General features: G+C 41.7%; 1 protein-coding gene and 1 long non-coding RNA gene across 12 annotated transcripts in view; one reads left to right on the top strand and one right to left on the bottom strand.

The window, feature by feature from the left end:
* LOC102761182 overlaps positions 1–9,985 on the bottom strand; it is a 31,340-nt gene extending 21,355 nt beyond the window's left edge. For all 4 annotated transcript variants that reach the window (XR_435374.2, XR_001512943.1, XR_001512942.1 and 1 more), the window contains exons 1-2: positions 9,899–9,985; positions 323–954 (exon numbers count right to left, since the gene is read on the bottom strand). This is a non-coding gene — a long non-coding RNA (uncharacterized LOC102761182). The remainder of the gene's footprint in view (positions 1–322; positions 955–9,898) is intronic.
* ZBTB38 (zinc finger and BTB domain containing 38) overlaps positions 1–23,682 on the top strand; it is a 112,058-nt gene that overhangs the window by 46,850 nt on the left and 41,526 nt on the right. For 2 of the 8 annotated variants that reach the window (XM_015560417.1, XM_015560418.1), the window contains exon 5: positions 10,149–10,214. The exons of 1 other annotated variant lie outside the window; for it this stretch is intronic. The gene's annotated coding sequence lies outside the window, so the exon portion shown is untranslated. Of the gene's footprint in view, positions 1–8,085; positions 8,105–8,849; positions 9,314–9,948; positions 10,030–10,148; positions 10,215–10,590; positions 11,141–23,255; positions 23,659–23,682 lie in introns of those variants that run through there. 5 more of the 8 variants (XM_015560422.1, XM_015560421.1, XM_015560423.1 and 2 more) reach the window with 5 other exon arrangements.

The following is a 23,682-nucleotide window of genomic DNA, read 5'->3' as shown; positions in this document are numbered from 1 at the left end:
AAGGTGCCTTATTCTCCGATCATGGCTGGGACCCCCAGCTCTTAGCTCCCCCCTGGGTTTCCTATCACTGTCAGTGGCAGGGGGCTTCTTCCTGCTTTCCCTTTCGCCTCCCTGCATTGTGCCTACATATGCAAATTAACCGCCATCTTGTTGGCAGGTAACTGCCAATCTTTGCTGGCAGTTAACTCCAATCTTAGTTGGCAGTTAATTTGCATATAGCCCTGATTAGCCAATGAAAAGGGTAGTGTCATACGCCAATTACCATTTTTCTCTTTTATTAGTGTAGATATGAGATAACTGAGACCCAGAATAGTTCACTTACCGCCTTGTGGATATCCAGAGATATAGTGGGAGAGGTAAATCTGAAACTTGATTAGACGAAGGTTCTCGGATCCACCCATCCTCAGAGGAGCAGAGAGAAGGCACAGCAAGAAGACTAACTCCTGAAGTGAGCTCCTGCCTCACTAGAGGACTTCTCATCTGCCTTCCGATGGGCCATATCTCGGGACATGTGTGGGCAGCCCTCTGGGGTCATCCACGGTAGTCACTTAAAGAGGTCAGCCTATAGTGTGCCCTAACCGGAGGTGGTGACACTAAAGTTAGATGGAGGAAGACATAGTCAGCCATGCACATCCATGCCAGGAGAGCAGAGTAAGAGGTGGGGTCTAGAGTCAGAAGCCAAGAGAGCAAGGACAGGGCAAGAGCAAGACCCACATTGTGGGCAAATTTTAGGTCAAGGCAGGCATGAGTTGAAAAGAAGACAAAGTTAGAGCTAGATGGGAGCTGCCATGGATTCAGCCTCACCGATGGGAGCCCCGGTTACATAACTTCATGATCAGGGGAGGCACCTGCCCCCAAGTTGTGCCTGCCTCTTTAAATCTGAAAGGTGCTGTGCACTAGGCTGCCTTCAGCTCATCTGGCCGAAGGAGGGGCAATGGGTCAGAGAAGAGGCACCTGAAAATGAAAATTTGGAACATTCTGTTACAGGAGAGAACATGGTAAACAAACAACAACCAAACTAAAAAATTGTCAACATCATCTAAAAGGAAGTATGACTATCTGTCCTGTCTGCACAACTCTGCTCAAACCCATCAGAGCACACCCACTGGTCACCTGACAATATCTGGCTGCCCTTCTTCTTTCTCTACTACCTCAGCTTCTGGGGGCCAAATAATCACATCATTTGACTTTCAAGTTCAACCTCCAGACTGTTCAGCTGCTGACAGTCCCATTTATGTTCAGATTCTGTAAATCGCCATCCCCAAGTCCACATCCACCTCCAAGTCTACATCCATCTCCTGTGACGGCACCAAGTGAAGCACCGGAGCTAGAACCCAAAGGAAGCTGCTGCACCCATTGTTCCAGAGTAACTGCTGCACCCACTGTTCCACAGCCTTGGGCACTAGAGGATTTGCCTATGATCGCCACACTATTTTTGCAACTTTTTGCGAATCTTAAAGTATTTCCAAAAAAGTTTTTAAAAGCAAATTTTTAAAAAGCTGCTTTTTTTTAAGTTAAAAAAATATAGGGTGTTCCCTGCCCCAGGAAACAGGGATCGGCCACTGGTTTCTCTTTCACAAGCAACTCCTATTGTTTATTTTGCCGCTTTCTGATTTATGGGTAGGCTTCTGTGGCAGCGCTCCGATGGCTTTGGTTTCACCCTCTGCTTCTCAGGGACGCCCATCTCAGTGAGAATCAAAGCTCAAGTATTCCAGCCCTGAGTGTGACTATGCCCCCTTCCCCTCCCTGAGACTGTAACTTCAAAGTGAGGTAAAGACTCAGATCTAAGAAATGGCCTCACGGTGAAAATCTAGGACAAATCACCCTTCTCGCCCTGCACAATCATGTCTTTTCCGGAATGGCGCTTTGTCTTCTCTGCTCTTCGTACAGATTATTCTCTTCACCTTCATCACAGGGCCCCTCCTCTAATGGAAGCAGATTAACCCTTCTTTGCCCCCTCTCCATCTCATTCAGCGGAGGGCTTTCTGTTAACTGCACGGCTCTCTCCCCGGGCCGTGTGCCCAGCTGAATGCTAGTGAGAGATGGCTGCCTTCCCTTTGAGGCACTTAGCCTCTGTCAGACACCTTTTTGCCAGACTTGGCCCTGGAAAGACAGTTTTAAAATTAAACGTATTGTGAGCCGCCTGGGTGTGCAGTATGGAATTGCACAAGGCCATGGGCATTTAGGGCAAGGGGTACTTGCCACGCTCACGACATTAGGGCCCCATCTTAATGACATTCTGGCTTTATTAACTCCCTGGCTCTGCAAAGGGGTCCATAGTGTCACCTAATAGTGAGGCTGAGCAAATAGGGCTGATGTCTATGTGGCATCCTGTCCGGATATTAAGACACACACAAGCCACTGTCCCCCAAAACTGGCCTCAGCTCCCAATTTCCTGCCATGCCTTATTTATTAGGGGGACTCATCTCAAGAGACCATGCTGAGATGGACAGTAGTGTACATTTTTGGGGGCTGGCTGTGAGTTGCAGATCAGGACGGTGTGCTAGAAAGGTAACAGTTTGAATTGTTGAACTTCAGTAGGTCTTGGTGCATCTCCTAGTTATGTACCTTTTGGTTTCAAAACCATACTGAACGACGGAAAATGAAACCTGCAACTTATTTTTAGCTGCTCATGATAACTCATGAGATTTTTCTTTGCAAACCAAATAGGATAAAGGCTACTTCCGCTGGCTAAACTTAATCTGATTGACTTAATATAGCAATCAAGCCTCCGTCTCTGATATTCTCAAGGGACTCTTGGTCCCAGGTGATACTTTGGCCAATATTTACTATTTTGCTTAAAATTATATTTAGTTGAGCTTTTTTATGAAACAAAATTAAACAAGAATAACATTTTTCTTCTGAGATGAATTGGGAAATAAGTTATAAGCCCTCTATATTGGCATCTATTCATTAATTCACTTATTCTATTGCCGTTTATTAAGTACCTGTTTGAGTGAAAGTGTGGAATAAAAATCTTTAAAAGTTGAGCCAGTATGTTGAATTACAAAGAGCAGAATGCCAGAAATTAAGTAACATGGCTTTTATCCTCAGCTTTTGCTGAGAACTTTTGTAACAACAGGCTCTTTGAACCCGACTTTGTCCTCCCTCCGAGAGAGAGTTTCAGTGACACGCTCTATAAAATGCTGTGAAACACGCTGTGCCACCGAGGGCCCGAGGGAAGGCCGAGGTATCTTGTGAAGGCAGTGGTATTGCTGATGTCTATGTGGGGTCACTCTGACTTCTGTCTCCCTTTCCCTGTCCTAGAGGGGACAGATTTCAACAAAGCCTGTGGTCAGCTTTCCAGACAACTTGTGGCTCCCCTGAGTGAACAGGGATTAAGTGTTTGAAAGACTTCCATTGGTACTGTCAGTCCCCAGGTCTATGCCTGAACTCACGGAGTGAGTTCTCTAATTCTAGGAAGTAGCTTCATGGTACAGAGCTGAAGATTCCACTGGTAGCGGTGGAAGCAGAGGAACCCCCCACCCCCCACAAGTTTGGTGTAGGTCGGTGAAGAGCACTCCCACAGGAGCCCCTTTGTTGCACCCGTCAATGCTCTGTGTACCGGGGGAGATACATAGAACTTGCCGGAGGCAACCCCGAGATAGGAGTAAAGGTAGATAATTCAATACAACATAAGCTTCGTGTGCTTTTATCTTCAGCCCAAAGGAAGTGAAAATTCACTGAAGCTTGTTAAGCTGCTCTGTGGAGAAGAGGTGCATGGTTGTGGCCCTTCTGAACTACAAAGTCACTTGTCTGGGAAAAAAGAAAGCAAATGAGTTTGTTCCCAGGGGGAGTCTTGGAATATGTGTTGCCCAGGATGAAGAAAGATACAGAGAGAGGATTATGCACTCACATGGGGTGGATCTTACCAACCTGTAAGAATTCTTCCTCCTCCACCTTCATTTACAGCCCACCCTCCCTTTTCAACTTAGCCAATCTCTCTAGAACAGCGGTTCTCAACCTGTGGGTCGCGACCCCTTTGGGGGTCGAACGACCCTTTCACAGGGGTTGCCTAAGACCATCGGAAAACACATAGATAATTACATATTGTTTTTGTGATTAATCACTATGCTTTGATTATGTTCAATTTGTAACAATGAAAATACATCCTGCATATCAGATATTTACATTACGATGCATAACAGTAGCAAAATTACAGTTATGAAGTAGCCACGAAAATAATTTTAGGGTTGGGGGTCACCACAATATGAGGAACTGTATTAAAGGGTCACAGCATTAGGAAGGTTGAGAACCACTGCTCTAGAAAGAAGAAACTCACTCAGTCTTCTTGCTGAATATGTTTGCTTATTTATTTATTTATTTATTTATTTTTGCCAATTCAGGATCTAGAAGACCCTGTTGTTCTACTTGCTCTCCATTTGGGGAGTGGCAAACAGTCATGGCCACAAATGAGCATGTGATTAGGGATGCAGGAAAGCTCTGGGTCTCCGAGAGCATGCAAGGCCTTTATTAGCGCCACATTTCAAGTGCGCTGAGAAATGAAAGCAGGAACTATTCTGTTGCCAAAGCTGAGGTAGTGATATTGAAAATGGTGGTGAGACATTGAGGATATTCCCACAGGAGAGTCTGAGCTAAATTTAGGCTGGGGTGGGATGGTATCCACCACAGTCTCCCTTGCAGCCCTAAGTCATGTACCACTTTTTCTCTGTTGCAAACCACATGGTCCACATTCCCCTTCTCCCTCCAGTTCTTTCCTGGAGGGTAACTTCAGTTTGGTCCCCAAGGCCTGCTGCCAGATCCTTGCCATCAAATGTGTGCTCCCTTCCCACGTCTTACACACGGATGCTCACGGATGGGAGTGAGAAAGCTCCTGTCTGAGACCTGGAGGGGGCTTCCTGGAATTCAGACTTGTCAGGCATGCCTATTCACCCAACCCTTCCTTCTGCCTCAGGAGCAGAGAAGATAATCCTCCTCTCGGATTCCCAGGCAGGGTGGAGCTGATAGAGTTGATTAGAAAGCCCCCTTTGAGAGCCATCTGGTTGGCATATAAAATTACTGCCAATGAGGGAGATAGTCAGCTGGCCATATAACCAGGCGGCAGGGGACTTGGAGTCCTGCGCTTGGCCTAACTGACCCAGAAAGCAAGCCGAGCTGGAATTTTTAGAATCACACACTTTCAGAGGTGGAAGGGATCTTCCAAACAGGGGCAAAATGTACAGATATCAGCAGAGAGTCGATCATTAAAATGATGCGGTTGAGACACTGACCGTGATGGAGAAAAATCTCTTATTCAAAATTTAGGCTTTTTAAAAACCCATTTTCAAAATATGTTGGGGAAGGAACTCATAATACCAACTTGGGTTATCTGTTCAGGCCCAAAGCACTATGTGTGAAAACCAGGTCAGTCCTGATTGTTACACTGATTTTTCTTTAATTGATCATATGCTTTTTAATACAGCAAATGGGTCAACTCACTTATTATGTGTGTGATCTTAAGCAAATGACCAGATCTCTCTCAGCCTCAGTTTCCCCATCTGTAACATAAAAAGATTGGGCTTCACCAGGGGAGGTAGTTTGCTCAGATGGAAATATAAGCTGTTCCACTTATTTTGCCTCATGAAACATTTCTAAATTATAACAAACCTCTGAAAGAAATTGTTACTGCTTATTTGTTACTGCTTTCTAACCTTAACTTTCCAACACAGTCTAGTTCATTCCTCTTCTTTTATTCTGTCTCTTCCACCTCCTGGTACCCCAAATTCTCAGGAACTGGGGAGTTGAGGCTGGTTCTTACAAACCTGGGTGGTTGTGGTTTCAGGGAGGGCGTTCCCCTCGACTAGTCATCTACACAGTAAAAAGATTCCTACTTCAGGGCAGAATGTAGAAGAAGGAGGTTTTATCCTGTCAGAATTGGTGGAAAGACCACAAAGGAGCATGTGACTTTGGAATTAGTCAGAGGTGTGGGTTTAAGTCTTCACTGTGCTAACTGTGTGACTAGCAATCTCAATTTGTTCCTCAGCTAAAGTTGATTGATAACTAATAACTAAGTTCCACCTTGCAGGATTATTGGTTTAGAATTAAATAATATAGCTAAAATATTGAGAATATAGTAGGTTCTCAATAAATGGTCGTTCTAATAGACAGCTCTGATCAAGGTAGAAAATAGAAGTTCCTGCCCAGATCTCTAGGCAAAATGTAGATGATCGAAGTAACACTGGACTTTCCAAAATATTTAGGCTAAAATATCATCCAAAAGCACATTTTCAGCCATTGAGAGATTGTAACCTTGTTGCTTCCAAGGCTAAATGCACTACAGATAGATAAAATAACCAAGCTCATCAAAATTTTTTTAAACTTTTAAATTCTAAGAATTTAAACAAAAATGTTATATTTGGTAAATATTTTATTTTTAAACATTTAGCTCAAAACAGCCTAACCCGATAACAAACTTACCCACAAATGTAGAATATCTATATTAGGTAAAACCGGAAACCAGCTGTAATTTTTAATGCAGTGAGTGGAATAAAGAAATGTGCAAACCGATCCAAATGTTTATCAACTAAGGATTCCTCTGGGACTCCGTGCCCTGACTACATTTTTTAAAACATGGAGGCTTGTACTTGAATTATGTTCTTTGCGTAAGCCATGCAATTTAATTTTAACCTACAGGACTGAAAATAAAATGAGCTCAGACAGCAGAACAATGAGACGGGGAGCAAGTGAGAGCCTTAATCTATGTGAAAGACGCTTCCTCGCTGCTGCTCTGCCTTCTCCCGCCTGCTCCTGCCAGATTATTTGGGGTTCCCAGTGCAAAAACAGGTCAACATTTACAACGTGGGAAAGGGATTTGTCTTTTACATTAATGTCTGTGCGTAAACCCCGAGGATGTTGGTGAGGAGCATGAATTTTTAAAAATCATTATGCTAAGTGAAATAAGTCAGTCAGAAAAAGCTAAAAAGCTTTTATATATGGGATATAAAACTGAAACTTATGAACACGAACAGCAGTGTGATGGTTGCCAGAGGGAAAGGGGTGGGGTGGGAGGGTGAATGGGATCCTAATATAAGGTGACAGGAGAAGATTTGACGTTGGGTGGTGGGCACACAGTATACAGATCTTATAATATAGAAACCCACACCTGAAACCTATATGTTCATGTTGACCAGTATCACCCCACTCAATTTAATAAATAAAAGAAAGACAAAAATCATAAGTGAATGCTTACCCTTACCACTTGTAATCATGACAAAGCTTGCGTAATTCAGGCATGCACATGATTTTTTTCAAGTACAAAACAGGATTTACTAGTCAGAGAATGTCTGCCTAAACAAGCTCATCCATCTGAGTGCTTTCAGCTACAGTTCAAATTCGTTTTAACACAATCAGGTTTGGTGAACAGAGCACGTTAGCTCATGGAGTGTTTTGGGAACATCACAAAATAGCCAATACATAGCTTTTAGGCTCGTTTTGGCAGAGCGTGGACACAGAACCCCACAAGGAGGTTTGGAGACCACTTGCCCAGGCATCGGCTTACCAGTACCAGTAGGGGACCTGACCACATTCACCACCCTGCTCCTGTAAAGGGGCATGACACTGTTCACTCATCTCCTGGGAGCCTGATATGGATTACTGTCCTTGCCGCTGTCATTTATTTTCCCAGGAAGAGGCGGCATCAACTGAGTTCCAAGGGGTTAGAGTTGATTCTATAGCGTGACTACTTAGCTTACATGATAATAATGTGTGAGTGTTTTAAATGTGAATGTTTAGCTTTCAGATGTTATTCATGGGGAATATATGAACAGACACGAATAGAACCAAATGCCTAGGTGTTCGCTTCAGCCTCCTCCGCCCCCACTCTCAGGACTCTGCTTTACAGATGACCTTCTATTAAACTGGTACCTTGTAACCCAGAGTGATAGTCTCTCATTCCCGACCCCCGTGGTGCAGAAGGAATTAGCCTAAGGACACTCCATTCTAATTTTCTGTCGCTGTCAATGCTAACAGAGCTCATAGGGCAATGAGGTGGGGGTGGGGAAGATGGTTCCACCATTGGTGTTTCCGTTAGAGCCACGTCTATTTCTGGAATAGTTGTGGGAGGGAGAGATGTGCTCCAAAGAGAAGAGGACTCAGTGTGGTTCAGGTATGATCAACCATCTGGACAACCCCATTCGGATTTAAAGTATCCGAATGTATGGGATAGAGCTGGGCGGGGTACTTTGCACATATTGAGCTAAAAATCACTTGGATTCTGGGAGAGGAGATAGAATGAAAACCAGAAACAAAAGATCGGTTGTGAAACCTAGTACCGAAGTAAGATATTCGAATACATTTTCTCCTTTAAAAAAAATTCTGGGGAGTTTGAATGTTTTGCTAACCCAGTTATTTTTAGCCAGTCCTTATAGAAAATAGAGGCGCTGGAAAACTAGCAACTCCAGAAAATGTTAATTTCTTTTTGCACGAGTTAAAATTAACTAACATTAGCATATTCAGTGATGCAATAGGCAATGAAAGACCTTGAAGAGATATGAAGAAGAAAAGTAAATATTATGTATTCAAAATCAGTCTCATAGCATTTTATAAAAATGTTGGCTTATGTCCAGGATCTAAGGGTGGGGGTGGGTATGGTTTTTTTGTAGCTGAAGAAGGAATGGAAAATAATCTGCTCTGTTTCCTTAAAAATAAAAGACTTCTTGTTTTATACAGCGTGGTAAATGCTTTTCTGTTTTTTACCTGCCGGCAGGAAATGGAGGAAATTTTTCTAGCAAGCTATGCTGTTTTCCTCTCTTTGGGGACATGGTGACACTGGTTCTGTAGCAAAACAGTATTTGCTTATTAGGCGTTACTTCAAAATCCTGAATAAGCAGCTCTTTCCACATTTTTTTGTTCCACATGTTAAACATTTCATTGCAATTTGAGCTTCAATTGTGTGTGTGTGTGTGTGTGTGTGTGTGTCTGTATGCGCGTGCGTGCGTGTGTGCGTTGATAGAAAAGATTGAAAGGGGATGCATAAGAATTCTTAAAGGTTTTTGTTTTAAAAAATTAATTCCTACAATTATGTATTGGAATCTCTACAGAAGGCGTTTCCAATTTATTACATACAGCCAAACTAGATCCCATCAATCTTGTGCAGCGAAGGTAGAGAGGTGGTATTGAAGAAGACATGAAATTTGGTGTTCGAGTAGATGAGATTTAATTTTCAGAAAACATTTCACTCATAAAACGGATAGCACCCCAGTGTCAGCCCTGACCTCCATGATGTCAATGTCGTCGTGCAAGCGTAGCAAAGATAAGCCTCAAAGTGAAACAAAGAAACGTTGCATCTCAGCACAACACCATTTCTTCTCTTACAGTATGTACTCTCCCTCTCTGTAACTATAGCCTTTTGGATTTCTGTTAATGGCTTGTTACTTTACAATTTAGCTTTTGCAGGGGGAGGGAGGAGAAATATAATTTTGCATATCCTATGTTTTGAGCAAGGACAGTAGGCTGCTGCAAGTCAACATTATTTAGGTCAGCATCCTGGTTAGCTTTTATCGTCCGTGCTGGTCAGCTATGTATCCAAACGAACTCAGCATCAATTTATTTTTCTGTCCTGATTGTATTCTGCTTCTAAGTTTAAGCAAATTTATTCACATTAGAATACCATTCCAGCTGAGGAGGTATCTGCCGTTCTGTACTGCAGATACATTTAGCAGGATACATTTACACGCTTGTGGTTAGAGGTTATAGCACCGATACAGACAGCTGATCATGCATTCTTCTACAAGCCTGCCGGCACCAATTAGGATTTTTAAAAATAATCTAGAAATGCTACACCTTTTATAATATTATTTTTGACTTTGCTATAGCTTAACAGTTTTGGTTTTTTGTTGTTATTATTAGCAGTTCTATGAAATTAACAGTCTATAAAATGCATCCCAAACCAGATACATACTGTATTGAAAGCTTTCTTCAAGAAGATGACATGACAGTATCCGTTCCAGCTGATTTTCTTCCTTAGCAAAAGGATTATTTGATTCTCAGAAGCAGAAGGACACAGTCATTGTGCAGCAGCTCTGCTTAAATGTATGAAATGCCTTCTACTGTCTGGTTGCAGAATTTGGAGTTGGCTAAATAGTGTTTAGTGATTGGGCTCATCTTGCATCACCAGTTGATGACATTTTTCTTTGTTCCCTCCTCCCCAGTTGAACCAGGACTCTGAGGCTGATATGCAATGTCACTTCCAACATTAATCAGATACTGCATTTAAGGTGAGCCGTTCCTTGCCTCCTCCTTCCCCAGTGCTCGTGTGCTGCATGCATTGCGTATCTTGCTCCTGCGAGCCTAAGATGGCAGGCAGGATTAGCTGTGCTGGTGCTGTGTGCATGCTGTGTATAGAATTCATTACACGTTGCCTAGTATTTCAGATGTGAGTATGTAAATGCTCTGTATGCCATATCATCTGGTAGTGAAGACTTGTTTTTGCCTCATTTCAGCCTTAGATATTTCAACATCACCTTTCAGTTCCGATTCATTTGCTTCTGGATGTTTGCTTTTCATCACATTCAAAATAGGATTTTACCTTTTTAAAAAAAAAAAAAAAAAGCCCTAAAAACAAAACAACAACAAAACTCTGCTACCAGATGGTGTCTCCCCTTTCTTCTTGCATTTGCTGTCTTTTAAATAATGTATGTTGTATTGTTAATTAATGTGACTATCAAATTAAACACTTGAAACTTCCGTGTTTATTATGCAGGTAGGAGGTAAGGTGGGACCTATTTTTAACTCTTATGCACGCCATGGTGTGCAAACAACTTGGTTCTCAAATTTGTATTTTCAGTGCTGGTATCAGTGGTTTGATTTTCAGCAAATGTGACAGTGGCCTTTGCAGTGGTCAGCTTCGGGCTTTGAACTCTCAGAGGAGGAAGGGGAAAACATTCAACACACCACCTCCTTGGTTGCAGCCTCAGAGAAACCTTGGATGAGAACCTTCCTTTTTTCAATCCTGTTTTCCTGTTGATAAATTCAGTTCTCGTGATCACAGTGCATCCAAGCTGTTCTGCGTATGATTTTTTTGTGTGTGACAATTGCATCTAAAACTTGTGAGCAAGAAGACGGAGAAATCGGTCTCCATCGCTTCACATAAAAATGGCTGAGTGTCTTGTCATGCTAGCATTGCATTAAGTGATACATACAGGTAGGTCGAAATTTGCATGTTTTATAGAATTTGAGCCATGCAGCAAGAATATTATGGATTAAAATATGACTTTTAAAACAAAAATTAAATAAGACAGTTGTAATTTTTTTGGAGGGGGGTATTAAATTGGATAGCCTTTTCTAGTCAGATAGTATAGAAATATATAGCTTTTATAAACTTATAAAATGATTCTGCAATAAGATGCTTTCTTTTTTAAAAACCATATGTATAGTAGGTGTGGCGCCGTTAGACAACAAAAGAATTTTTTGGAAAAGTCTGTTGATTCAGCTCCATTTTAGCTTGAAACTAAAAATAAATGGGTTTCTGGAGATAATTTCGAAGAGCGCAAACAAGCTTAATATGAAACATTTAAAATATTTAAATTTTAAGAAGCGGTCTTTAAACGTGTTATATGAAAGATGAAAATAACATATACTTAAAGATTAATTTTAGATAATATGCAAGAATAAATACACTTTTATATACCTATTACTAGGGAGAGGAAGAGTTACAATTTTAAAGGGAGAAATATTAAATGTAAATGGTCCTGTTAGAAGAAAAAGAGCTTCATGAATGAAACAGTGTCTAGGATGGCTCATTGCAGACCATACAGCTGTGGTTCTGCAAGTACCAAATTCTAGCACTATTCAAAATAATTTCATGGGCTCTTTCCTTTGAGGTTAACTTCTCAAATATATTTTAGTTTTTCAAATTAACACTGGGCCAGGACCTGTTTCCTTGGTAACCAAATCTTATTTTTAAATGCAATAACAGATATGCAAAAGGTTGTCTTAAAAAAAAGCAACAAATGTTTAATGAAAAATTTATAGTTCTTTTTCCTCTGATATAGAGTCTGAACTGGTTTTAGACATTTTTAAAATGCGGTCTTCAAGCCTTAAAAACAAGACATTTTTCTGCACATATAGAGAAAGCTTGCACAGTGAGAGCTTTTTTCCTCCCTCCTTTGTGCTCAGTACTTTCAAAATTAAGGTTTTCTTTGAAATGTGCTCTAGAATGCTGGTCAAGGTTTGTGTACAAAGGTGTAGTTTCATTATCACGAGTTCACCAGCGCCACCGAAACAAAAGGCATCTCAGAAATTCTGAGAATCAGAAAATGCTTAGGCTCTTGTTTTCCTTGATCCCTCCATTGGTAACCTCGGAGCTCTCGATAGAGAAAGACCCAAAGCCAAGCCCACCCCAATGATAAGTGCACATTGAGCCTTTGTGGAAACGTCCTTGTAGATGTGTTCGGGGAAAGATGCTGTAAACCCCAAACCTCCCCGAGGTTTGCTCCGATGTGAAGAACCTTGAGATTCAGAACCGTTTGTGCAAGCAGTTGCTGTATTCTAGCAGCTTGTCATATTCAAAAGCACTGTCTGTAAAATCTAACCTCGTACAGGCTAAAGGTTTGTTGTTGCTGTTGTTGTGTTGTTTAGAGGCCAACTTAAATATTTTGCTTAGAGTCTTTGTTTGGCTCAGTTATATGAGATCATGATTCATCTCCCAGTGATTTCGTTCTTTGGGCTGCCATGAAAATATCCTTCCTGCAACACCTCAACACCGCCCCCTCCCCCCCTTTTCTTTTGGTTGTTCGGGAGCCATTTTCCTTCTTGCCTGTGACTTAAATGACTAAGTACATTTTTAATATGGCATCAATCAGAAGATCATAAACTGAAGGGAAATGTCAGAAACCTGATTCAGTATTTCCTACTTATTTTAATACCAGTAGCATTAACAGTTGCAGTAGGAGCAAGCTAACTGTCATTTGCTCTTGAGCAAAGAATGAGCCAGGCATTTGTAATTAATGTACTATTGCTACTCAGAAAGATATAACTACAATGCCTCCTGTTTTGATAGGCTGGTACAGATTAATAATTTTCAGTCTTAATCACAAGATTAGATGGATGCAATGGAATTGTTTTACCATAAAAATGAATGCCTGATAGATTTAACAGTGTATTTCTTCTTTATAAAATGTCAATCGTTTTCTTTTTGACTCCAGCATGATTGCATCTTCTTGGAGACTTTCATCCCTCATAATTTTTTTGAGGCATTATTCATTTATGTTGTTCTTGGTCTTGCCTAGAAGAATTTTAAACACAATTCAAGGAGCTTGAAGTATATTGTACTATTGTCATTCTAATAAATAGAGCAGTGAATGGAAGACTAATTATTATTTATTACATTGTTGTGTTTCGTCTTAATGTCTTGCCTCCATATTTCACAGAAATCTTTTCAAGGCACAATACTTTTCTAAACTTACCCATTTACAATTATTATTAAATTTGCTAGATTAATAAAAAACACTGCCTGTCAATTAAGGATGGTACTTAGTCATTCTCATTGTTCAGAAGGCTATGCTTAACTAATTTACACTTTTTGGCTAAGGTGTTTATAGCGGGCAGGCCAGAGCAGGTGCGACATGAAGAATGTGCAAACAACTGCTTTGTTCTCACCAAAATGAAATGGGAAAATCTGTGGTTTTCTGCCTGAATGATTTATAGTATAAAATTCTCAACTCTTTTTTTCTTTGGAAAATAGGAAATGTTTTTCCAAACCTTAACTTGGGCTTTTTTTTTCCTTTTTAACCTGTCTTTAGTAATGATCTGTTTAGTCATGTAAATGGGAAATATTACATTTAGTCATCCAAAATATATTCATCCAGGTTGATATTTATTGTGTCATATCTTCTAATTAAAGGATTTCATCTCACCTAGGCAGCATGGCTCAGTGGTTGGGCGTCATCCTAGAACCAGGAGGTCACAGTTCAATTCCTGGTCAGGGCATATGCCCGGGTTGTGGGCTCAATCTCCAATGTGGGGCGTGCAGGAGGCAGCCGATCAATGATTCTCTCTCATCATTGATACTTCTTTCTCTCTCTCCCTCTCCCTTCCTCTCTGAAATCAATAAAAATATATTTTTCAAAAAAAGAGATTTCATCTCTTCCTACTAGAATGATGTTGATCTACCTCAACCATTACTGTGGCTTCCTCATAGACAGATGGTAGCCAGGCCATGTGTTAGAGCTGGTTAATACAGGGAGAAGAAGCTGGACAAAGATCTAGCACCTTTCTCTTTAGTACTAAGTCATGCTAAGCCTTTGAGTTCCTGCTTGACACATTTATTGAGCACCTGCTATATATGCCAGGCATACTTTAAAGGCTGGAAATACAGTAATGAAGAAGAGATACCAGGGCCTACTTCTCAATGACCTGCCTCTAGTGTGGTAGAGGAAAATAAATATGTAAACAATTAATTAAAGAATACAAGTGCAAAGACAAAAAATAAAATTTAAAAAAAGCAATGTGACCCCCAGCAGATATGACTCAGTGGTTGAGTGTCAACCCATGCACCAAGATGTCACTGGTTCGATTACCAGTCAGGGCACTTGCCCGGGTTTTGGGCTCAATCCCCAGAAGGGGGCATGTTGGAGGCAGCTGATTGAGGTTTCTCTCTCATCAATGTTTTGATCTCTCTATTCCTCTACCTTCCTCTCTCTTAAAAAATAAATAAGAAACATTTTAAAAATAAAAAGCAATATGACATGTTGGGAGGAAGAGAGACACTTTAGAATGGTGAGCCAGGGAAAGCCTTCATAAAGAGATGGCATTTAAGTGGAGACCTACATGATAGGATAGACTCAGCCAGGAGAGAGCATGACCAGCCAGAGGGGTGTTCATGAACAAACTGCAAACTTTCCTTTCCTAGTGTAACTACCATGATATCAGAGCCAGGTTTGACGACTTTGTGGACTGAGCCTTATTCAGGTAAGCTTCTCCTGCAGTGAGAAGGTGGGTCAGGCCCTCCTGGCTGGTTTTAGTCAAATTCCCAGGACATGGTGCCTGTGGGGTCATTGCCTGTGCCCCAGTCCCATCTGGAGACGCAGTGAAATTCTGCGCATTGCAGTCCCAGGTGGCGATAAAATTTTGGTGCAAGCTCAGTGCTAACTCAAGAAATCCACCAAAGAAAGGCTTCTCAGAGCAAAATAACTTTCTGGGAAGCCTTTTGTTTTATTTTTCATACGAATCCCAGAGTTTACACTTAGGGCCAAACATTGAGCTAGCCATTACCTTCAATTTTTTTCAAAGGTGGAAAGGTCTATCCCATCTTGCCAAAAAATTGTCTTTGTCTCCCGTTGCCTAAAACTCTTCAGTTCTGCAGACCTCTTTGACAGTTGGTGGCTTTCTAAAGACCTTACTACTTGGAGTGATATTTCTCGACTTCAGCAAATAACACTAAGAAAATTCTTCCTAAGATCCAGAACTCTTACATGCCTTATCGGTTAGTCTATTGCCTGATGAAGGCCCAAGAACTAAAGGATAGGTTTGCTATATATATGTTTCAGAAGTGTCTTCTAAAGTGGATTCATAATTTAGTGGACTTTGCTAATCACACGTGAGAGGTGGCCTGGCTGACTCTTTATACTTTGGTTTTGACTAGCCACGAAACGTTCCACTGCATGACGATTGTTCTAGTCCTTCGTGGTAGAGTATCACCCATTAGTGGGAGGAGGAGCTCCAACAATTCAGTTCCCTTCTTCAAGCATTTATTGAGCTTCTGCTGTGTGACAGACACTGCTATGACTCAGGCAGAGTGGTATCTGACGTGAAACTCCCTATGGAACTCTAGCCTAAGTTCCTACGCAAGGCCAGAACATCGTACGGACAGGCACAATTATGTGTCCTCGCTGTTCCAGAAAGAATAAATAGTGTGCTGTTCTCTTAGTGGCCTTTTATACCGTTCCCTGAAAGCCAGCCTTCCGTGTGGGCATCTCAGCTAATAGCAAGGATGGTTCTTCCCTGGGACACAGTGTCTCGTCCTCATTACCTCCCCAAGATGTCTTGGCTCCTAATAAGCCACCGTATGCCTGGCTGCCCTGCTGCAGGCTGGCCTGCCTGCATTGCCAGGTGACCTGGAGAACGGCTGCCACTCTTTCGCATTCATGAGCAGATGTTAAGTTGAGAAGCCCCTGAATGCAAAAATTTGAATTTGTGATGCAGGCAAGATGCTTCTGTTTTTCACCTTCCCTGGCTGACAGTGAGGGGTCTCGCTGCTGACTGTTCTGCTGCAGGCTTTGTGGGCAGCAGGTAAATCAAAGACCAGTCACCAAAGCACTTGTCTTTGTTAGGTGATCCCAGCATGGCTCTCCGTGGCCTAAATGTCTCAATGACCAGAAAATTGCTCTTTTGATCTTGTAACTCATTCTACATCTTTTCCCTTAATAGCTTCCTTGCTCCTGCAGCTATTCCTGCTCAGAGTTCAAGACTAGCACTTGTGTCCACCCTCACTGTCTCTGGCCTGTAGAGGGGGTCTGTTTCCTGGTTCTGTTTTGTTTTTAAAATGTAAAGTGTAAATATTCTTTCTGTGTTCATGAAAAGAGCGAGACCTTCCATGATTTTCTTTACATAATAAAATAAACCTCTCTCTTCCTTGCCCCGTGGTCATTGCTGCCAAATGGATATTTTGAGATTTATTTTCCTTTTGCCTGCTAAAATCTTCTACCCTGGCTGAGGCCTTGCTCTAATTAAGGCCTCACAGCCCTGCCCCTCTTCCCCAGCGCTGAGCACGACATGGAGTCCCTGCCCTGAGGGCCTTACAAGCCAGTGAGATGAGAAAACAAAAGCCACCAGCTGAGAATGTGGTTAAATCCCAGAAGGGCAGTGCCCTTGTAATTTTCCCCCCTTCCTCATGTTTCTTGAGCTGTGGAAGAGAAGAGGGGAACCTTTAGTAGGGGAAGAAAAGGGTCACACCATTGAAAGATTCTCTAGAAATTGCAGGATATCAGGAAACAATGTAGAACAGAACAGGGCAGTCATCTGAGAGGCAAAGTGGTGAGATGGAGATGACCGCAGACTGAGAGGACAGCTAGGGGTGCCACAACTAAGAAAGAAGGAACAAAGGGAGCGGTCAGGAGGCAGGCCGGCAGTGGGCGAACAAAAGGAGATGCTGCTGTGCTGCACCAGAAGCTGGGGGGTGTGCCCGCGCCCCCCTCCCCCTCCCAGGGAGAAAGAATGGGGAGGAGTTTCAACTAGAAAACGAAGGCTTGGGAGAGCCCCTGAAAGGCAGGCTGCTGGCCTGCTGCATAGGGACTGGGTGCTCTGTTGTTCTCTCTGGCTTTGGTCATAATGTTGGCCTTGGTGCTTAACTGTCCCACGTGAGCTTTTATGAAGGACCTGCAGTCTTGGAGGTGATGTATCCGAGTCTTATGAAGTCTCCATCCCAAGGCCCCCATTCCACATGCTGAGGATGCCAGAGAGCCCCACCCCATATCGCTTGACTAAATCTGGTTTAACCTTTAAATTAAATGAGCCGAGTTTTCACATGGGCTGTGACCTAGTGCTGGAGAAAGACCCAAAATACCTGCGTTAAGGTGCAGAGTTTCTAAATTCTTTTCCCCAAAGTCATGTTGCTCACAGCAGGCATGTTGCTCTCTTTTGCAGCGCCCAAAGCCGGTCCTTCCTTGCTCTTCATCAGCCTTTTCCAGTCCCTGGTCTGAGTACCTAGCAAGCCATCTGCAGGGGATATTTCGAATGTCTTTTTTTGGTCTCCCGGAGACCATACCTGGCTGACACACTAGCACTGATTGTTGTCATCATCCCTGTACTTCTTGCTTAGCTCTTGCAGGAATGTGAACCACAGACTTCAGTTGCAGTGTGGACCTCAGGCCCACTTGTTCTATCATTGGATAGTTAAGGAGCCATGTTTGACTCTTAGTCCAGTGCTCTTTCCACTAATGCTTTTAGGTCACAGAGGAAGTCCAGTTCTAAGCTAGGGGTTTGGAAGCTTTTTCTATAAAGGGTAAATATTTTTAAAAATATTTTTATTGATTTCAGTGAGGAAGAGAGAGGGAGAGAGAGATAGAAACATCAAAGATGAGAGAGAATCATCAATTGGCTGCTTCCTGCAGGTCCCACGCTGGAGATGGAGCCCGCAACCCAGGCATGTGCCCTAATCCGGACTCGAACCATGACCTCCTGGTTCATAGTTCAACGCTCAACCATTGAGCCATGCCGGCTGTGCAAGGGTAAATATTTTAGGCTTTGTGGATTAAGGCAAAATTGAAGATAGTATGTATTTATATGATAACAGAGAAAAATTTCCCAAAACTTTTTAATGGTGAAATTAAAAATATAATAATATATAATATTAAGTATAACAATAATAATCTATGCACTGCCATAGATACAGAAATGACTGTGGCTGGGTCCCAATAAAACTTTACCTATGGACACTGAAATTTGAGTTCTATGTAATTTTCATGTCATGAAATATTATTCTCCTTTTGGCCCCCCCCCCCCAAGTATTTAAAAATGTTAAGAACTATCCTCAGCTTGTAGGTTATACAAAAACAGGTAGCAGGCAAATTTGGTCCAGAGACCATAGTTTGTGTACTTATTTTCTAAGTCAAAACCTGTAAATTGGTGGCTCATTGGCCATTCTAGTCCACATATGTATTTTGTTTGACTTTTAACAATAGTTTTAATTGAATCAGTTACCATTGTATTTGTTTCTAATTTTTTGTTGTTGTTGTTAATCCTCAACAGAAGATATTTTTCCATTGATTTTTAAAGAGAGTGGAAGGGGGAGGGAGAGACAAGAGAGAGAGACTTCAATGAGAGAGAGACACATGGATTGGTTGCCTCCTACACACGGCACCAGGGATTGAGATTGCAACCCAGGTACATGCCCTTGACCAGAATGGAACCCGGGGGGACCCTTCAATCTCCAGGCTGCCGCTCTATCCACTGAGCAAACAGGCTAAGGGCTCTAATATTGTCATTGTATTAACTTCTTTCTCCTAATTATAAAAGTAAAATATGATAGTATGCAGTAATTTGGAATGTTAACATTTTGGTGTGTATCCTTTCAGTCTTTTATCTATGCCTTGTGATATTTTTAATAGTTGAGATAATATTTTGTGGACAATTTTGTATCTTTTTACTCGTTTATATCATAAGTATTTTATGTCATTTTAAAGTCTTTCATTAACATAATCTTTCAAAATTTTATTATGAACATTTTAAACAGATGGACAAACCAGTTAAATGAACCCTTGTGTCGCCATCACACAGCTTCAACAATTCTCAACTGCTGGCCAATCTTGTTTCACGTAAATCCTCTCTTGTAGTATTTTAAAGCAAATCCCAGATCATATAAGTTTTTCTTGAAATATTTTTGTATCATTCTCTAAAAGATAAAGATACTAAGAGAAAGCCCCCTTTTTTTTGGGGTGGGGAATAAATGCTGATGTATTTAGGTGTAAAAGAGAATGATGTCTGCAACTTACAAGTGGCAGGAAAAAATAATAGATAAATAGATATGGGTAGAGTATATATAGGTATTTTTGGTACTATTTTTGCAACTTTTCTATAACTGAAATATTTCTAAAAAAAGTTTTAAAAATGTGGATTACTAAAAAATACATTTTAAAATGTGGGTTACTAAAAAACAAAAATAACCACAGTGTCATTACCACACCAACAAAAACAATAATTCTTTAATAACATCAGATAGCATAGTCAGCATTCATATTTGTCCAGTTTGGTCATTTAAAAAAAAAAAACAACAACACACAATTTGTTCTAAGGTTCATACAGTGCAATTAATATTTCCTCAAATTTTATTTAATCTATAGATTTTCCTGCCTCTCATTCTTTTTTAAAAATATATATTTTATTGATTTTTTACAGAAAGGAAGGGAGAGGGATAGAGTTAGAAACATTAATCAGCTGCCTCCTGCACACCCCCTACTGGGGATGTGCCCGCAACTAAGGTACATGCCCTTGACTGGAATCAAACCTGGGACCCTTCAGTCCACAGACTGACGCTCTATCCACTGAGCCAAACCAGCTAGGGCCCTTTCTTTCATTCTTGCTATTGCTATAAAAAAAATTGGTTGAAAAAAACGTTTGTCCCATAGTTTCCCACAATCTGAAATTTGATGATTGTGTTTCTTGGTGCTGTTTTACATGTTCCTCTGTCTCAGAAATTTCTTGTAAATGGCTAGTTACAAGTAGAGACTTGATCAGATTCAGATTCCTTTTTTTAAAAAAATATATTTTATTGATTTTTCACAGAGAGGAAGGGAGAGAGATAGAGAGTTAGAAACATCGATGAGAGAGGTACATCGATCAGCTGCCTCCTGCACATCTCCCACTGGGGGTGTGCCCGCAACCCAGGTACATGCCCTCGACCGGAATCGAACCTGGGACCTTTCAGTCCGCAGGCCGACGCTCTATCCACTGAGCCAAACCGGTTTCGGCTTCCTTTTTTTTTTTTAAGTAACCGACATTTCATATATTTTATATAAAATTCCTGGTTTGGGCTTCATTGGAAAATTGTGCGGACCTGGGATTCCCACCTGGCACCAGTTGTTCTGGGGCTGGGTGGTGACCACCCGCACTCCCCATTTAGGTGGGACACCGGTTATCCTGTTGGCCCGGGTTCACATTACTTCCTGCTGGCTCCCGTGGGCATTGGAAGTTGACACCCCTTTTCTAAACACTGTCTCCTCCTGGGCTTTGGTAGACTTCTCAACGCAGTATCACAAGAGGCCTTTCAGGAACGTGGTGGAGATTAGAGAAAATGGTTCAGGCAGGCACTTTCTTAAAATGCTTGAAGAAAAGAGATAAGCAGCCACATCCAGGGAGGCCAAGCGATAGAATCTGTGCCCAGGGTGATTTTTTTGGAAAGAGAGGAAAAGTAAAACAATAAATTGAGTTCACAGAGTGCGGCAAATATGGGAGGCAGAATGAGTCAAAGGAAGCAAGTGGATTTAATAGACACACCACGTACATCTATTTATATATTATGATAATATTGAAACCTTAAAAAATAAAGAGAAGGGGGGCCATAAATGTTAAATCGGCCAATATTCCTAAATCAAAAAGTGCAAGCAGACAGTTGTAACATAACGGAAATAGTGGGAATTAAAAGAAATGAAGTAGAAAACAAGGAATGCCTTAAAAGGCCTCTGGAAAAGAATCAGGAGCCATGCTGTGGAGATGTGGAAGAATGGATAGAAATTTAAGGAGAGAGGAGAGAATCTTAAAGTCTTAGGTATTTTTTGGTGATTAGCAAATCTATTACAATGGAAAGTATTCTGAAGCTATAGAAAAAGAAATCACATTGAGGTTTTTGTGTTTTTTTTTTAAAGAATAAACCTTTCCAGAAAAGAATAAAATGGTGACAAGTTGGGACGTTCCGGGAAATTTCCAGATAGTTCCCCATAGTCAGAAGAATGATTAAGAGAGAGAATCTGCGACTGGTTATGAGGAAGGGTGGAAAATTTCAAAGGACAGGCTGATTATGTAAGGTTTAGGTTGTGGTGTTTAAAACTGTTGCCATGATATTTTGGTTATTAATAACAATTTGGGGAAACCTACTCGCTTCTGGAGAAACATTTAGCTCTCACAAGAAAGAAATGCCACTGTATGTGAATTCCCAAGTGGATGTAAGGAGTCGTTCATTTTGCTAAGCCTCTTAGGAAAGCCAGAGCCGATTTCACCCTTAACAAGCTGTTGACAGCTTCTGATCAAGGTACCACCTTGGAACATGTTAGCAGCACAGAAAGTGGACTGCGGAGTCAGATCTGTGTTTAAATCTCTTTATGTCAGTCACCATGTGACCCTGGCAGCTTACCCATGGAAAATTTCTAGGGTATAAAGGTTGCTTTACACACTGAAGCTATGGTTCTGACCGCTTGGACTTAGAGCTCTGCATACTTGACTTCCAGCACTAAGAGCCACAACTGTTTACACTTACAATTTACTATGTGCCGGGCACTACTGTAGATGCTTCTTGTGTGCTATCCCATTTTACTATCAAAAAGCCCGCCGAGGTAAGGGTTGTATTAAAAGTAGCCTCACTTTACCGACGAGGAAGCCAAGGCTCAGGGAAAGTGAGTAATGTGCCTAAAGTTATATAGTGAGTGACGGTGTAAAGTGACAAAAGCTGGGCTTTAAACACAGGCAGACAGAATCCAAAGGCCAAATTACTCTGCTCTACCACCTCCCACCTTCCAGTCTCAGAGAAGCCCAGAGAGCACTGCCCGTGGCTCCTAATTCAGGTGCCTCCATTTTGTTGGAGGCCCATGTGATTTTCCGTTTCCAAAAGCCTCAATGAAAACACATAAACTTGCAATCAAACCACAGGTTTCATTAGGTTGGAATCCACAATTAACAACAGGTTAGCTCAAGTTTTGCAGAAGCTCTGATTGGCAGTTACATTAACAAAAACACTGCAGGATCATTTTTCTAAGTGGGAAGATGAATCATTAGGTAATACGTGCAATTTGGTGGAATAGATCTTTCTAAACATGTGGCCTAGGGAGAGAGAATAAAGGGTGCTGGGCTTTGAGGGGGGTGGGAGCTGCTCGTGTACATGTGTATGCATGTTGTCCAACCTGCCAGTCTTCAAAACCCTGCCTACTTATTTATTTAGTTATGAGGTCTGGTGATAAGATTTATTTGTGGCACCAAATCCTGCCTTTATTTTTATTTTATTTTTTATTTCATGACCCTTTAATTTGATTTTAAGGCAAGATATTTTCCCTGATTATTTAAAATCAATAAGTTTTATTGGTTTTGTATTTACTGTTGGAATCTACTTTATTCATCAAAATGGTCACGTACTGGAAACATGGTCAGGACCTGGGATGCCGAATTGCGAACACGGCACTCCAAGCTAAAAACAGGATATAAGCCAAGCAAAGAACAGCCTTTCCATCCTAAATTGTCACCTGGGAGTGAATTTTTTCTAAAGAAAAATTTAAAATAAGCCTCATACTACCAAGACACAGGACACACGGATGGGTTTTTAAAAACAAGAAAACAAAACCTTACGTTAGTGCACTAGGCTGTTAGCTACGTGAGTTTGTGGCAGGCCTCCCTCGGTAAATACTTTCTCAGTGCGCAGTCCCTGGGTCTCAGAAGGAAGAGTCTAGCCGTCAGTAGCCTTTATAGAAAAATTTAAAATAAGCCTCATACTACCAAGACACAGGACACACGGATGGGTTTTTAAAAACAAGAAAACAAAACCTTACGTTAGTGCACTAGGCTGTTAGCTACGTGAGTTTGTGGCAGGCCTCCCTCGGTAAATACTTTCTCAGTGCGCAGTCCCTGGGTCTCAGAAGGAAGAGCCTAGCCGTCAGTAGCCTTTATATAAAAATAAGGAAGAGAGCTGGGTCTTTTGCGTGAAATAACTTTTATGCCACGTGCGGAAAATCAATCTAGGCCCTGACGGCCATGGGAAAGCGCAGGTGACACCCCTCGTCCTGAGAATTTAACTAAATTACAACTGCACTTGACTTTTTCCGATTCCTGCCTCTCTCCAATGCGCAGGATTGGGCTGCTGTGTGGGATCCGGGTCAGGGACCCCGGGACGCTTCTGCGGGCCCAGGCCTTGTTCTAATGGCGACTGGGCTCCTCGGCGGCAGGCCCCTAAGCGGGTTGTCCTTCCGCGGGTTCTGGCTTGTGTTTTCCCCGGAGAAGGTGGAGGCGGAGGCCGCTGTCCGCTGGGTAGGTCTGGGGCTTCGCGGGGCC

This window comes from Myotis davidii, unplaced genomic scaffold (genome assembly GCF_000327345.1).
Source record: "Myotis davidii unplaced genomic scaffold, ASM32734v1 scaffold73, whole genome shotgun sequence".
NCBI classification, from domain to species: domain Eukaryota; kingdom Metazoa; phylum Chordata; class Mammalia; order Chiroptera; family Vespertilionidae; genus Myotis; species Myotis davidii.
Note: the sequence above shows the minus strand (reverse complement) of the source record. Positions and strands in the feature narration are given on the sequence as shown.